Source organism: Callorhinus ursinus, unplaced genomic scaffold, assembly GCF_003265705.2.
Source record: "Callorhinus ursinus isolate GAN/ISIS: 27379988/994484 unplaced genomic scaffold, GSC_fseal_2.0 scaffold5, whole genome shotgun sequence".
NCBI classification, from domain to species: domain Eukaryota; kingdom Metazoa; phylum Chordata; class Mammalia; order Carnivora; family Otariidae; genus Callorhinus; species Callorhinus ursinus.
Window position 1 is genome coordinate 9,397,898 of NW_027397067.1, and position 11,917 is coordinate 9,409,814.

The 11,917-nt window shown below is 37.8% G+C and overlaps 1 pseudogene; it reads right to left on the minus strand.

Moving 5' to 3' along the window:
- Positions 1–9,833: 9,833 nt before the first annotated feature.
- Positions 9,834–10,225, minus strand: LOC141372719 (small ribosomal subunit protein uS8-like; annotated as a pseudogene).
- Between the last annotated feature and the right edge of the window lie 1,692 nt (positions 10,226–11,917).

The window sequence follows — 11,917 nt, forward strand, 5'->3', positions numbered from 1 at the left end:
CTTATTTCACTTAGCATAAAGCCCTCAAGGTCCATCCATGTTGCCACAAATGGCAAGATGTCATTCTTTTTTTTATGACTAATGTTCCAGTGTGTGTGTGTGTGTGTGTGTGTGTGTGTGTGTATACATTGCATTTTCTTTATTCATCTATTGGTAAACACTTAAGTTGTGTCCATATTCTGGCTGTGATAAATAATGTCTCAATGAATGTGAGGGTACAGATACCTTTTTGAATTAGTATTTTTATGTTCTTTCGATAAATATCCAGAAGCAGAATTGCCAGATCATATAGTAGTTCTTTTTTTAATTTTTTGGAGGAATCTCCATACTGTTTTCTGCCATGGTTACACCAGTCTACATTTGCACCAACAGTGTATACAGGTTCCCTTTCCTCTACATCCTCACCAATACTTGTTATTTGTCTTTTTGATGACAGCCATTTTAACAGGTGTAAGGAGATATCTCATTGTGGTTTTGATTTGTAGTTCCCTGATGATGAGTGATGCTGAACATCTTTTCGTGTGTCTGTTGGCCATCTGGATGTCTTCCTTGGAAAAATGTCTATTCAGATCCTCTACCATTTTTTAATCAGATGTTTTTCTTTTGCTATTGAGTTGTGTAAATTCTTTATATATTTTGGATATTAACCCCTTATCAGATATATGATTTGTAAATATTTTCTCCCATTCAGTAGGTTGGCATAGTTAATTTCATTGATGTTTCCTTTGCTGTGCAGGGGCTTTTCAGTTTGATGTAGTCCCATTTATTTATTTTTGCTTTTGGTGTCAGATTTAAAAAATCATCACCAAGACCTATGTGAAGGAGATTACCACCCATATTTTCTTCTAAAAGTTTTATGGTTTGGGGTCTTACATCCAAACCTTTAATCCATTTTGAGTTAATTTTTGCGTAGGATGTAAGATAGTGGTCCAATTTCATTCTTTGGAGTGTAGTTGTCCAGTTTTCCCAACTGTCTTTTCTCTGAGACTATCTTTTCTCTATTGTAGATTCTTGTCTCCTTTGTCATAATTTAACTGACCAGGGACGCCTGGGTGGCTCAGTTGGTTAAGTGTCTGCCTTTGGCTCAGGTCATGATCCCAAAGTCTTGCGATAGAGCTGCGCATTGGGCTCCTTGCTCAATGAGAAGCCTGCTTCTCCCTCTGCCTGCTACTTCCCATGCTTGTGCTCTCTCACTCTCTCTCTGTCTGGCAAATAAATAAATAAAATCTTTTAAAAATAATAATAATAATTTAACTGACCATGTATGCATGGTTATATTTCTGGGCTTTCTATCATGTTCCATTAATCTGTGTGTCTGTTTGAACGCCAAAACCATACTGTTTTGATTACTATGGCTCTGTAATGTAATTTGAGGTCAGGGAGGATGATGCCTCCAGCTTTGTGCTTTCTCAAGTTTGCTTTTGCTATTGGGTCTTTTGTGGTCTCATGCAAATTTGGGGATTGTTTGTTCTACTTCTGTGAAAAATGATATTGAAATTTTGACAGGGATTTCAGTGAAACTATAGATTGCTTTGGGTAGATGAACATTTTAACAATATTAATTCTTCTAACCCATGAGTATGGAATATCTTCCTATTTATTTTTGTCTTCTTCAATTTCTTTCATTAATGTCCTGTAGTTTTCAGTGTACAGGTCTTTACTTCCTTGCTTAAATTTATTCCTAGGTATTTTATTCTTTTTGATGCAATTGTAAATGATATTGTTTTCTTAACTTTTCTTTCTGATAGTTCATTATTATGTATAGAAATGCAACAGATTTTTGTATATTGATTTTTTGTCTTGCTACTGTACTGAATTTATTAGTTATAACATTTTTTGGTGTCAGTTTGTTTTATTTATACAGCTCAGACTTAATGTACTTTTTTACTCTGAAGAAATGATTTAATTTTCTAAGAATTTCAGTTATTATGCTGTGAATACTATCCCTTCCCACCCATTCTGTCTTTTCCTTGTGCAACTTCAGTTAATGTGTGCTGGAAATTTTAGTCCTAAAGGGTGTTTAAAAACAAGAAAACATAGTATATACTAATTTTAAAAAGATATTAAATTCATTAAGGAATAATTTATATATAGCTTACCCTCTATTGGTGTTCCGTTTGATGGGTTTTGACAAATATTTGCCCTCATGTAATTGCTATGACAATGAAGATGTAAAAAATTCCTATCACTCCAATAAATTTCCTCATGTCCTTTTGTATTTAATCCTTTCTATGACTCTGAGCCCCTGGAAATCACTGCTGTGATTTCTGTCCCTATAGTTTTATCTTTTCAAGAACATCATAAAACTGAATCATAGAGGATGTAGCCTTTTGCATTGGTTTCTTTCATATGTTTTTGAGATTCATCTGTGTTGTGGCATGTATTCATAGTTAATATTTTTTTTAATATATTGCTGAGTGTATTCCATTGTATGAGTGTATCTGTTCATTTATACATTCACCAGTGATGGATATTTCAGTTGTTTCTGGTTTTTAAGAAATATGAATGAAGTTACTACAAACATTTACATACAGATTTTTTTTTTTATTGCTCTCAGTTAAAAACAACAACAACTAGGAGTAGGGCTGCTGGGATGTTATTGTAACCCCTCAGGCATGGGATTGCTTATGGATGTTATGCTGTTTTCCAAAGTAGTGATACCATTCTGTTTTCCTATCAGCAATGTATGAGACTTTTAGTTTTCTGCATTCTCGCTAGCCCTTTGTATTGTCAGTTAACTTTTTTTTAAGGGGCGCCTGGGTGGCTCAGTCGTTAGGCGTCTGCCTTCAGCTCTGGCATGATCCCAGGATCCTGGGATCGAGTTCCGAATCGGGCTCCTTGCTCTGCGGGGAACGCGCCTCTCCCTCTCTTACCCACTTGTGCTCTCTCACTGTCACTCCTTCTCTCTCTCTCTCAAATAAATAAAATCTTAAAAAAATTTTTTTTTATATTCCTTGGTAAATTGTTTAAATCTTTTACTCATTTTTATTTTTTAAAGATTTTATTTATTTTTCGGCAGAGAGATTGACAGCAGGAGAGGGAACACAAGCAGGGGGAGTGGGAAAAGGAGAAGCAGGCCTCCCACCAAGCAGGAAGCCCGATGTGGGACTCAATCCCTGGACCCTGGGATCATGACCTGAGCCAAAGGCAGATGCTAAACGACTGAGCCACCCTATTTTTAAAATAGAGTTGTTCAGGGGCACCTAGGTGGCTCAGTCGGTTAAGTGTCCAACTGTTGGTTTTGGCTCAGGGTTGTGATGTCAGGGTCGTGAGATCGAGCCCCACGTCAGGCTCCTTGATGGGTGTGGAGCCTGCTTAGGATTCTGTCTCTCCTTCTGTCCCTTCTGTCCCTTCTGTCCCTTCCCCCCTCCTTCTCTCTCAAATAAATAAATAAATAAATAATCTCTCTTTAAAAAAAGGTAAAATGAGTTGTTCATGTTATTATTGAATTGAAAGAGTTCTTTATATAATTTATAGACATGCCCTTTTCTAAGTATATGTTTTGAAAATATTTTCTCCCAGTTTGTGACTGGTCTTTTAATTTTCCTTACAGCATCTTTTGAAGAGCATAATTTCTGATTTTAATGGAGTTGAAATTAATCGATTTTTTCTTTTGTTCTGTGCTTTTTGTTTCCTAAGAAAACTTAGCCTGACCCAAACTTATTTTTAAGTAGTAGATTAGTTATATTAAAATATATATGATTGAAGGGTGGGGAAAATATATGACCCATATGTTTTTCTTCAACCTCCAGACAGACACATTTTCAGGTTAAAAAACATTTCTAAATTTTAAGCAATGAGTCTGATCATTAGTCAGAAAGAATGCAACATAAACACTGTTTTTTTCTGGGTTCCCAGGTTTTGGGGATGGTCATGTATTCTTTGTCCAGGTTAACAGTTGACCTACTGCTTTATATTTAGAGATACATCACATGTGTATATTCTTCCATCTCATCACCACTCTTTTATTTTCTCTCGTTTTATCTCTTTGGGCTCAATCTTGGGCCGTTTCCTCAGAGTCTTCTTCCAAATTGCCAACCCTCTTTAGCTGTTTATGATCTGTTGTATTTCATTCACTGGATTTTTTTTTATGTTAAAGTTTATACTTTGTTTTTCAATTGGAAAATTTTTTAAGGTTTCTCTATTCATTTTTCAAACTGTTTTGCTTGCTTTTTTTTTTTAAGGATTCTGGTCATTTAATTTTATCTTTAATCACTTAAAACATTATTGTTCTGGAATCCCTTTTAGGTTTCTCGATGAATTTGAGTTCTTTGGGGGAAAACTTGTGTTTCATGCTGGCCCCTGTCTCCCTTTTGTGACCTGTTTTTTCATATCATCTGTAGCTTTTTGTAATGAGTTGATTTTTTTATAGCAGCATTTTTGTTTTTTTTTTAAATTTATTTATGTATGTTTATTCTGTGGAAGTACTCTAGGCTGGGAAAGTGACATCACACAGCATTTTTGTGCTAGTTTGCTAATGGGTCCTGGTGGTATTAGGGGTCCCAGAGTGGTGTCTATTTTAATTTATTGGCTTATTTTTTAAAATTTCTGTGCATTCAGGGAGCTCACTGGAGTCTTCTCCTTCCCCCTAATATGGACTTGAGGCAACACTTTTTCCTGTGTGTGTGTCAGAATTCCCATATCTGATCTAAAACCATTCCTATGCTCCCTAGAAACACCAGGTTCCCCTTAGTGTTTAGACTTTGATTTCATTCTTAGCGTCTGCCAAGAGTTTCCTGTATTTTAAACTTGATTATATATTTGAAAATACTCTTTAAATACTTATCTAGTGTTTTATGTGTTTTTAGCAGGAACCAGGGTCTCTTTACAGGGTTGGTGTGCCACATTGCTAAAAATCTACTCTTCTTTAAGATTCTGCTTTCTGATTAAAAGCACCTTAGAGTCTGGCCTCTAGATTCCCTTGTTTATTTGTTTGTTTATGTCTTGCCTCCAATGTTTTCAATCAAGTGCTGAATCGTTTTCCAGAAGAGTGAAAGATGAATCCTCCTGTTTGAAACTTGCAATTTTCATGAAATCAAAAGAAACTCTTCTAAAAAATTCCCCTCCAGCCACTTGCATCCCCTACCATCTAAATCTCTGTCCTTCAATTTAGATCTCTTTTCCCAGTTAAATAGTTTATGCACTTTAGGTTTGCTCATTAACTCTACCTTTATCTTCTTGTGGAAACCTTCCCCTGAGTTATCAGAATCACTAACCCAGCACAGCCTTTCCCTTATGTTGCATATTTTTTCTTCTTCTTTCCTCATCAAATAATTAGTGTGAAAATATCATCATAATCTGCATATTGGTTCCATTATGCACTTGGAGATTTGTGGAGAACAGAGCATTTTTATTTGAGTACTTCTTGTATATCTGGTTCCATTTCAGTAGAATGCGGAGTGTGTAACATACTCTGGAGTAACATGTGGGAAAAACGTATCAGGTGCCTCCACCCATAAGGATCTTACCACCTGGTTGAAGAGGATAGACTTTTAAAGCAAAGAATTTTATAACCGTCTGAGACATCATGTAATCAAGTGCTACAACATTGAAGAGTAAGCACACAGAGAAAGGGGATGGCCCTGCAAGGAATAAAAGGTTGAGGAAGGCTCTCCAAGAGTTGAGTTAGACCTGAAAACACAGAAGGATTTGGAAGTGGCTGTTCTCACGGGGAGAGCGCCTCATTCAATACAGCATGTTATGGAAGGCTCAGCAAAGGGACCCAAACATTCTCCACGCCAGCCACAGAAAGTAAACAATACCCAAGGAAATCACTTCTGCAAACAAAATAACTCAGTGATTCTCTTGAGTAAGTCCGTAAGGAGTACTTTTGCAGATGGTTTAATTGGCAGCTACATTTTGTTTGGTGAAACAGAAACCAACAGGCAATCATTCTATTTACTGATATTAACTCAGAAACATCTCTAACCACAACATTTCCATTTTGTCTTACACATTCTCAGACACACAAAAGTGGATTCTTTCGTTACAAAGGAGTTTCGAACGTACACTTATAAATCCTTTCCCTTCTGGGGTAAAATCTAGTACTTGTTTGGGAAACAAAATGCGAGACACAGGCAGGTTGCTGCAAGGGAAGAAGGGGCAGTAGATATCAGACCACTCCACCTGGGGCACCTGGGGGGCTCAGTGGGGTAAGCGACTGCCTTTGGCTCAGGTCATGATCCCAGGGTCCTGGGACGGAGCCCCTTGTCATGCTCCCTGCTCACTGGGGAGCCTGCTTCTCCCTCTGTCCTTCCCCATGCTCCTTCTCTCTCTCTCAGATAAATAAATAAAATCTTAAAAAAGAAAAGAACACTCCAGCTTTCCAGACCTTCCTTCCTCTGAGCTCTTCTTCCAAAAATGATTTCTCCTTTACCAGTCCTTGGAAATTAATTTGGCTCTCAAATAAACTTAGTTCTAATTGCATTCTTTAAGCAGTCTTAGACTTGGTGGTAAGCATTTATAGAGAGAAACGTGCTTCCCTGCAAAGGGTTATTCTCTGGATTTTCATGTCCATTCCTGTGACCACCATTCATATCTCTGCATTTCATGCTGAAGCCAAAGGGATTTCCACATTCTGCCCTGGATTCTGTATGGGTCTCGTCATTCAAGGGCAGGAACAAATTGCTGGCAAGCTGTGATACACATGTTTATAATCACTGACATTTGCAGAGCTGCGACTAAAGGATGCATTCTTTCTACACACGTATATTGAGGATGGTTAGAAAAATCTGTTTTGAGTTAGGCTTCCTCCCTTTGATATGTGTTTCCAATTGCTAACCAAATGCTGCTTTAATTTTGTTTGTAGGAAGCTGAACTGACACCAAGCAAAAACTGCTCGTTGTTTGGGCTGTCTCCTACACTTGGCTTTCCCGGAGGTTGGTATTACCAACGTTCAGAGATCCAGGAAGAAGCCACCTGTCGCTTGTAGGAAAACCCAGCAAGATGCTGCTACTATGTTTTTCCAGTGTGCTGGCATGGAGACTTAATAAGTGGATAGAATGTGCACGGGAATTAAAGAAATGTATCGCAAATTTGAGGATCCAGTGGGACATGTGGCAACTGTAACGTAATTGTATGGCAAGCCTAATGGCCTTTTTTTGTTTTTTTGCTTATGGATGGTCAGCTTTAAGCAAACTTCCACTGCTTTCTCAGTTTTCCTCACCCTCTTTTAGTGTACCCTTGTTGCTCACAAGTACCTCACTCTTAGTAACTTTCCCACTCATGGTTCTGGGCTTTTGTCCTGTTTCTTTGCTCACCTTCCCCCCCTGCATGTTCATCTCTTCATGTTTTCCTATCTGGACCTCACACCTCCCATCACCTTTCAGGGACTGCTCTCCTCCTAGCTGCCCATCCCCCTGGCCAGGGTTGACCTGGCTCTGTGTGCAAGTAATGTCTTACTAACGCCTTCTTATGAACACCCATCCATCCGTATGTTCTGAACTTGGCTTCCTAGTCTCCTTCATTACCCCTTGAATTCCACCCTTGAGGTTTCTCTGGTGGGTCATACCTAACTGCCTTCTGTAAAGAGTGGAGGTAGATTAACACAAGCGTTACTTTACTTGGCATTCTCCTTCTTGCCTTTCCTCAGCGACTTCTTCAGCACGGAAACATCTTAGTTTTTCCAGCACTGCCACATAGGCCTTCCTGCCAGTCAAAACCAGAAGGGAAAGAAGAAAAAGAAAAATGACCACTCTAATTCCTGGGAGTTACAGCGAGTTGGGGAATGAAGGCCTCATATGGAATCATTGGTTTGGGCTCTTGATTGGGGTAGCAAGTCTCCAGAAGAGTTTCTCTGAAGTCATTTGGGTTTGAATGAGGTCAAAATAACCAGGACACGGAAATCGATACCATTGTCATAAATAAAGAATAGAAAGCATTTTTGGCTCTTATCATTAGTAAAGAGACAGATGGACTGTTCTTCGTCATTAAGACTAAGAACCTTCCTTAAATCTTTTCCTTAATTGTATTTTGCCTGAACTGTTTTGTAGCTATTTTTATCTATAATCTGTATTAGGAACTAAATACATCTATTTCAATCTCTTAACTAAGATTTATAGTAAAACAAATTTATTTCTTATTAGTCTGTTCTTTGATTCATTGCATAGTGTTGGAAAGATGACCTACATGGTGAGTCATTCTCTCATGCTCATTTGGGAAGCAGTGTGGAAGAACACTGAGCCATTATCAAAAAGGGGCCACAGTTTCTCTTCTTCCAACCTCATAATCCAATTCTCAACTCCAAGACAGGAGAAAAAAAGTAAGGGATCTCTTTCCCTTGCCCCAGCCCCTCATCATCTCTATCCCTACCCTCCAGTCCATAGGTTAGGATAGGAGAGTATAGAAATAAGATGTTGATTTCCAATTTTTTTCATTCACTTATTTATCCACTTATTATAGGCCAACTAATTATTGTGTGTATTGTACTGTGTTTTCTCTATAAAACCCAGTTCAAACTCAAGTGTTCAGTCATCAGCCTGTCTGGATGGTAAGTTCACTGGAAGGATGCTTTGATGTGTTCCACATGCTTGGAATAGACTCAAAAATAATGGATACTCATTAAATATTTTATGTTATTGAGGACACTGAGGTTCCTAGCATGCTAGTTACTAAAGCCCACTCCCTGCCTACAACACCTTTGTTACTACATCAGCCAACTCCAAGGCTCAGACCTGCAGGCTGGACTCTAATCAGCCTGTTAGGTTGGGGCTGCCACGTCTCTCCATGTGGCTTGACACAGAAGAGAAGGCAGGAAGTAGTTCTCAGAGCATCAGTGCTGAAAGCTCAGAGGTGTGAGTGACTATTGGAATGAACTCAGATCCTGGGTTCTCACAGGGTGTTCAAGTCAACTCTGAGCCCTGCCTCCTGCCTGCTCTTCTTTTTCTTGACTGGTTTTCTTGTTCCTTGGTTCCCGTCATAGCAGTCTTTCAGCATCCTCTGGGCTCTATGATTCAAGCCCTGAAGTTTATTTATTAGCCTTTTCTAGTTTCCACCCGAGTTTAAAAGTTAAATGTCTTGTTACTTTTTTCTTTTCTTTTCCGTCAATGCAGCCTGGTCTATTTGGAAGAAAAACTAAGAAATCTAACTTATATTCTTGGTTCTGGTATTAAATGGGCAACGTTAGGAAAATCATGGTACCAGGGACTTTTCTACTCTTGGAACCCATATTGAAAAATGACTTTGCAGGTGTTGAATGGTTAATGAGCACGTACAATATGCTGGATACTTTATGGGGCATTTTCATGAAGGGTCTCCTATCCTAAACATCTGGAACATTGCAACAACATGAGAACTTGAATTTAAGGCAGGCTGATTCCTGAGAGCCATGCCATATATTGTCTATTATAAACTTAGGACACTCTGAGGCCAACATGACTAGAAGGCAAGTTTTAGTTAAAGCTTTATTATACAGATGAGGATATTGAGATGCAGAAAAAGAAAATGACTTGCTCAAGGTTATACAGATATTTAGTGGGAGATCAGGGATGGGAGCCCAGTGTCCCAGCTTCCAGCCCAATATTTTTTCCACTATGCATCTTCCCTATGATTCTGAATCATTTTGGAGTGGTGCAGCCCTGCCAATGGATCTATTGTGTAATATATCCCCTTACTCAGGTGCCACAAAATCTATGCTTACTTTAAAATTTCTTAATGTAAAAACTTTCAATCATATATGAAAGTAGAAAATAGAAAAATAAACCTTCAAATGCAGAATACCAGCTAGAATCATAATCAACATTTTGCCTCTTTTTGGTTTCATCTGTTTTCCTTTTTTAATTATTAAGTATTTTTTTTTCCATTGAGGCATTTTATTTGCACGTATGTATTACATCCTAGAGAAAGAATCCCAGAATTTTCCATCCTGTATGTTTTCGTCTTGCTTCTTCATGGCCCATGATGCCAGCTGAGGTTGTCAGGACAATGAAACCAAACTGGCAGGATGGGAGCAGATTGTTCTGCCATTTTTCTAGATCTTTGAGTTGTACATCAAATCTGGGGTTGATCATTCTACACTTACTTAACTGCCCATGGGGTTCACAACAATTTCCCCAGCTCTGTGATCATCAATGATTTCAAATTTGCCAATGTAACCATGCTTTGTCATCACAGTTAGAAACTGGATGATGACTCTGGAGTATGGCTTAGTAAGAACCTAGCATTTTCCTCTCTTTTCAGCATTGTTAATGTTCTTGAGGGCATCTGCCGGAACATTCATGCGCACCATTATGGTGGCATGGAAAGATGGCAGAAATAACTAATTGTTAAGTATTTTAAAACAAATCCCAGGCAGTATCATTTCTCCTACAAACACTTCTGTATGTATTTCTAACAATTATGAAATACCATCATCATACTTAATAAAATTAACAATAATTTATCAATATTACCCAATATGCTTTCTATATTCAGTTTTTCTCAATTTTTCTCTAAAACTTTTAACAGTTGTTTTTCTTTTTCAAATTAGAATCAAAATAAAGAGACTGTATTTCATTTGATGGGCTATGTCTTGTAAAGATTTTTTTTAAAACAATTAATAAATCCCCCTGCTTATTTTTTTCTGCTATTTATGGGTTAAAGAAATCAAGTAATATTTCTGTAAAATTTCTCATACTGTGGACTCAGCCAGTTGCAACCTTGAGGTATGGTTTAAAATATTTCATATATGTCCTATAAACTGGCAGATGGACCTAGAGGCTCAATTTGAGTACAAGTTTATTTTGGGGGCAAGAATATGTCATGGATGGTGTTATGTCCTTCCAAATTGCGTCACATCAAGTGATGGTAACACAAGTTATTCCACTTCTAGTGATGTTAAAATTGGCTGGTGAGTTTGTGATGTAAGTCTGATCCAACCATTATAAAATTCCCCATCAGCTTCTCACCTTAGGGTTTTAACTACCATGGCTTATATCAATGATGTCGGTAAGGACTATAAAGTTTTGATTATTTTTTCTCTGGCATTTATTGATAGAACTCTTATGTAAAGAACTTTTCCTCATCAACTATTTGTCTACTCTAAAATACAATGCACACAAGAAAAGCAAGTTAAATGCCTTTATTTTCAATTTTCATAATAATAAATCAGTACCCTAGCAATAGTATCCAATGGGGCATTATCATTTTGGAATTTTAAGAACTCAGGGAGCTTAAATATTTGATGTGTTTTAAACTATGATTAATAATATTTTTGTTATTCAAATTGTCGATGGCTAGCAGCAGCTCTTCAAGTTAGTCCTGTGTTTGATAAAACCGCCTGTAGCTTCTTTACCTTCTGGCATAATAGACGTCTCAGACTCTTGTTGTATTGAGCATTTCTCCGAGGAGCCCAATTCATTTTAGTGATAAATATTATTCAGAAAGCGTTATTGGTTTTTAAGGGTTATTATTGCCTCTAGATTTTTTAATATGCATGAATTAGAATGATATTATTAATTTATATAATAGATTACATGGTTTTTACTTAACTTTTATGAGTTTATATTTGTGTCTCTCTTCTCTTTTTACACACGAGAATCTTGGTATCTGATGCTTGCAAACCTCATTCCCAATCCCACCTAGCACTCAACACAGTGGAGATTGGGAACTTTTGGAGATTCCTCTGAACTGTACTCAGGCCTCTCCTCTTCTGGGTTCTTAATGCTATGTTCCACATGCAACAACACTTGATTCTTTGTTGAATTGAACTGAAGTCCAAGTACTGTTTTTTAAGATTTTATTTATTCATTTGAGAGACAGAGAGAGAGAGCACAAGCAGGAGAGGGAGAAGCAGACTCCTCATTGAGCTGGGAGCCCAACCTGGGCCTCGATCCCAGGACCCTAAGATCATGACATGAGCTGAAGGCAGACACTCAACCGACTGAACCACCCAGGCACCCCAGTCCAAGTATTTTTTGAAAGGCGCTCTTTACTGAGGCCC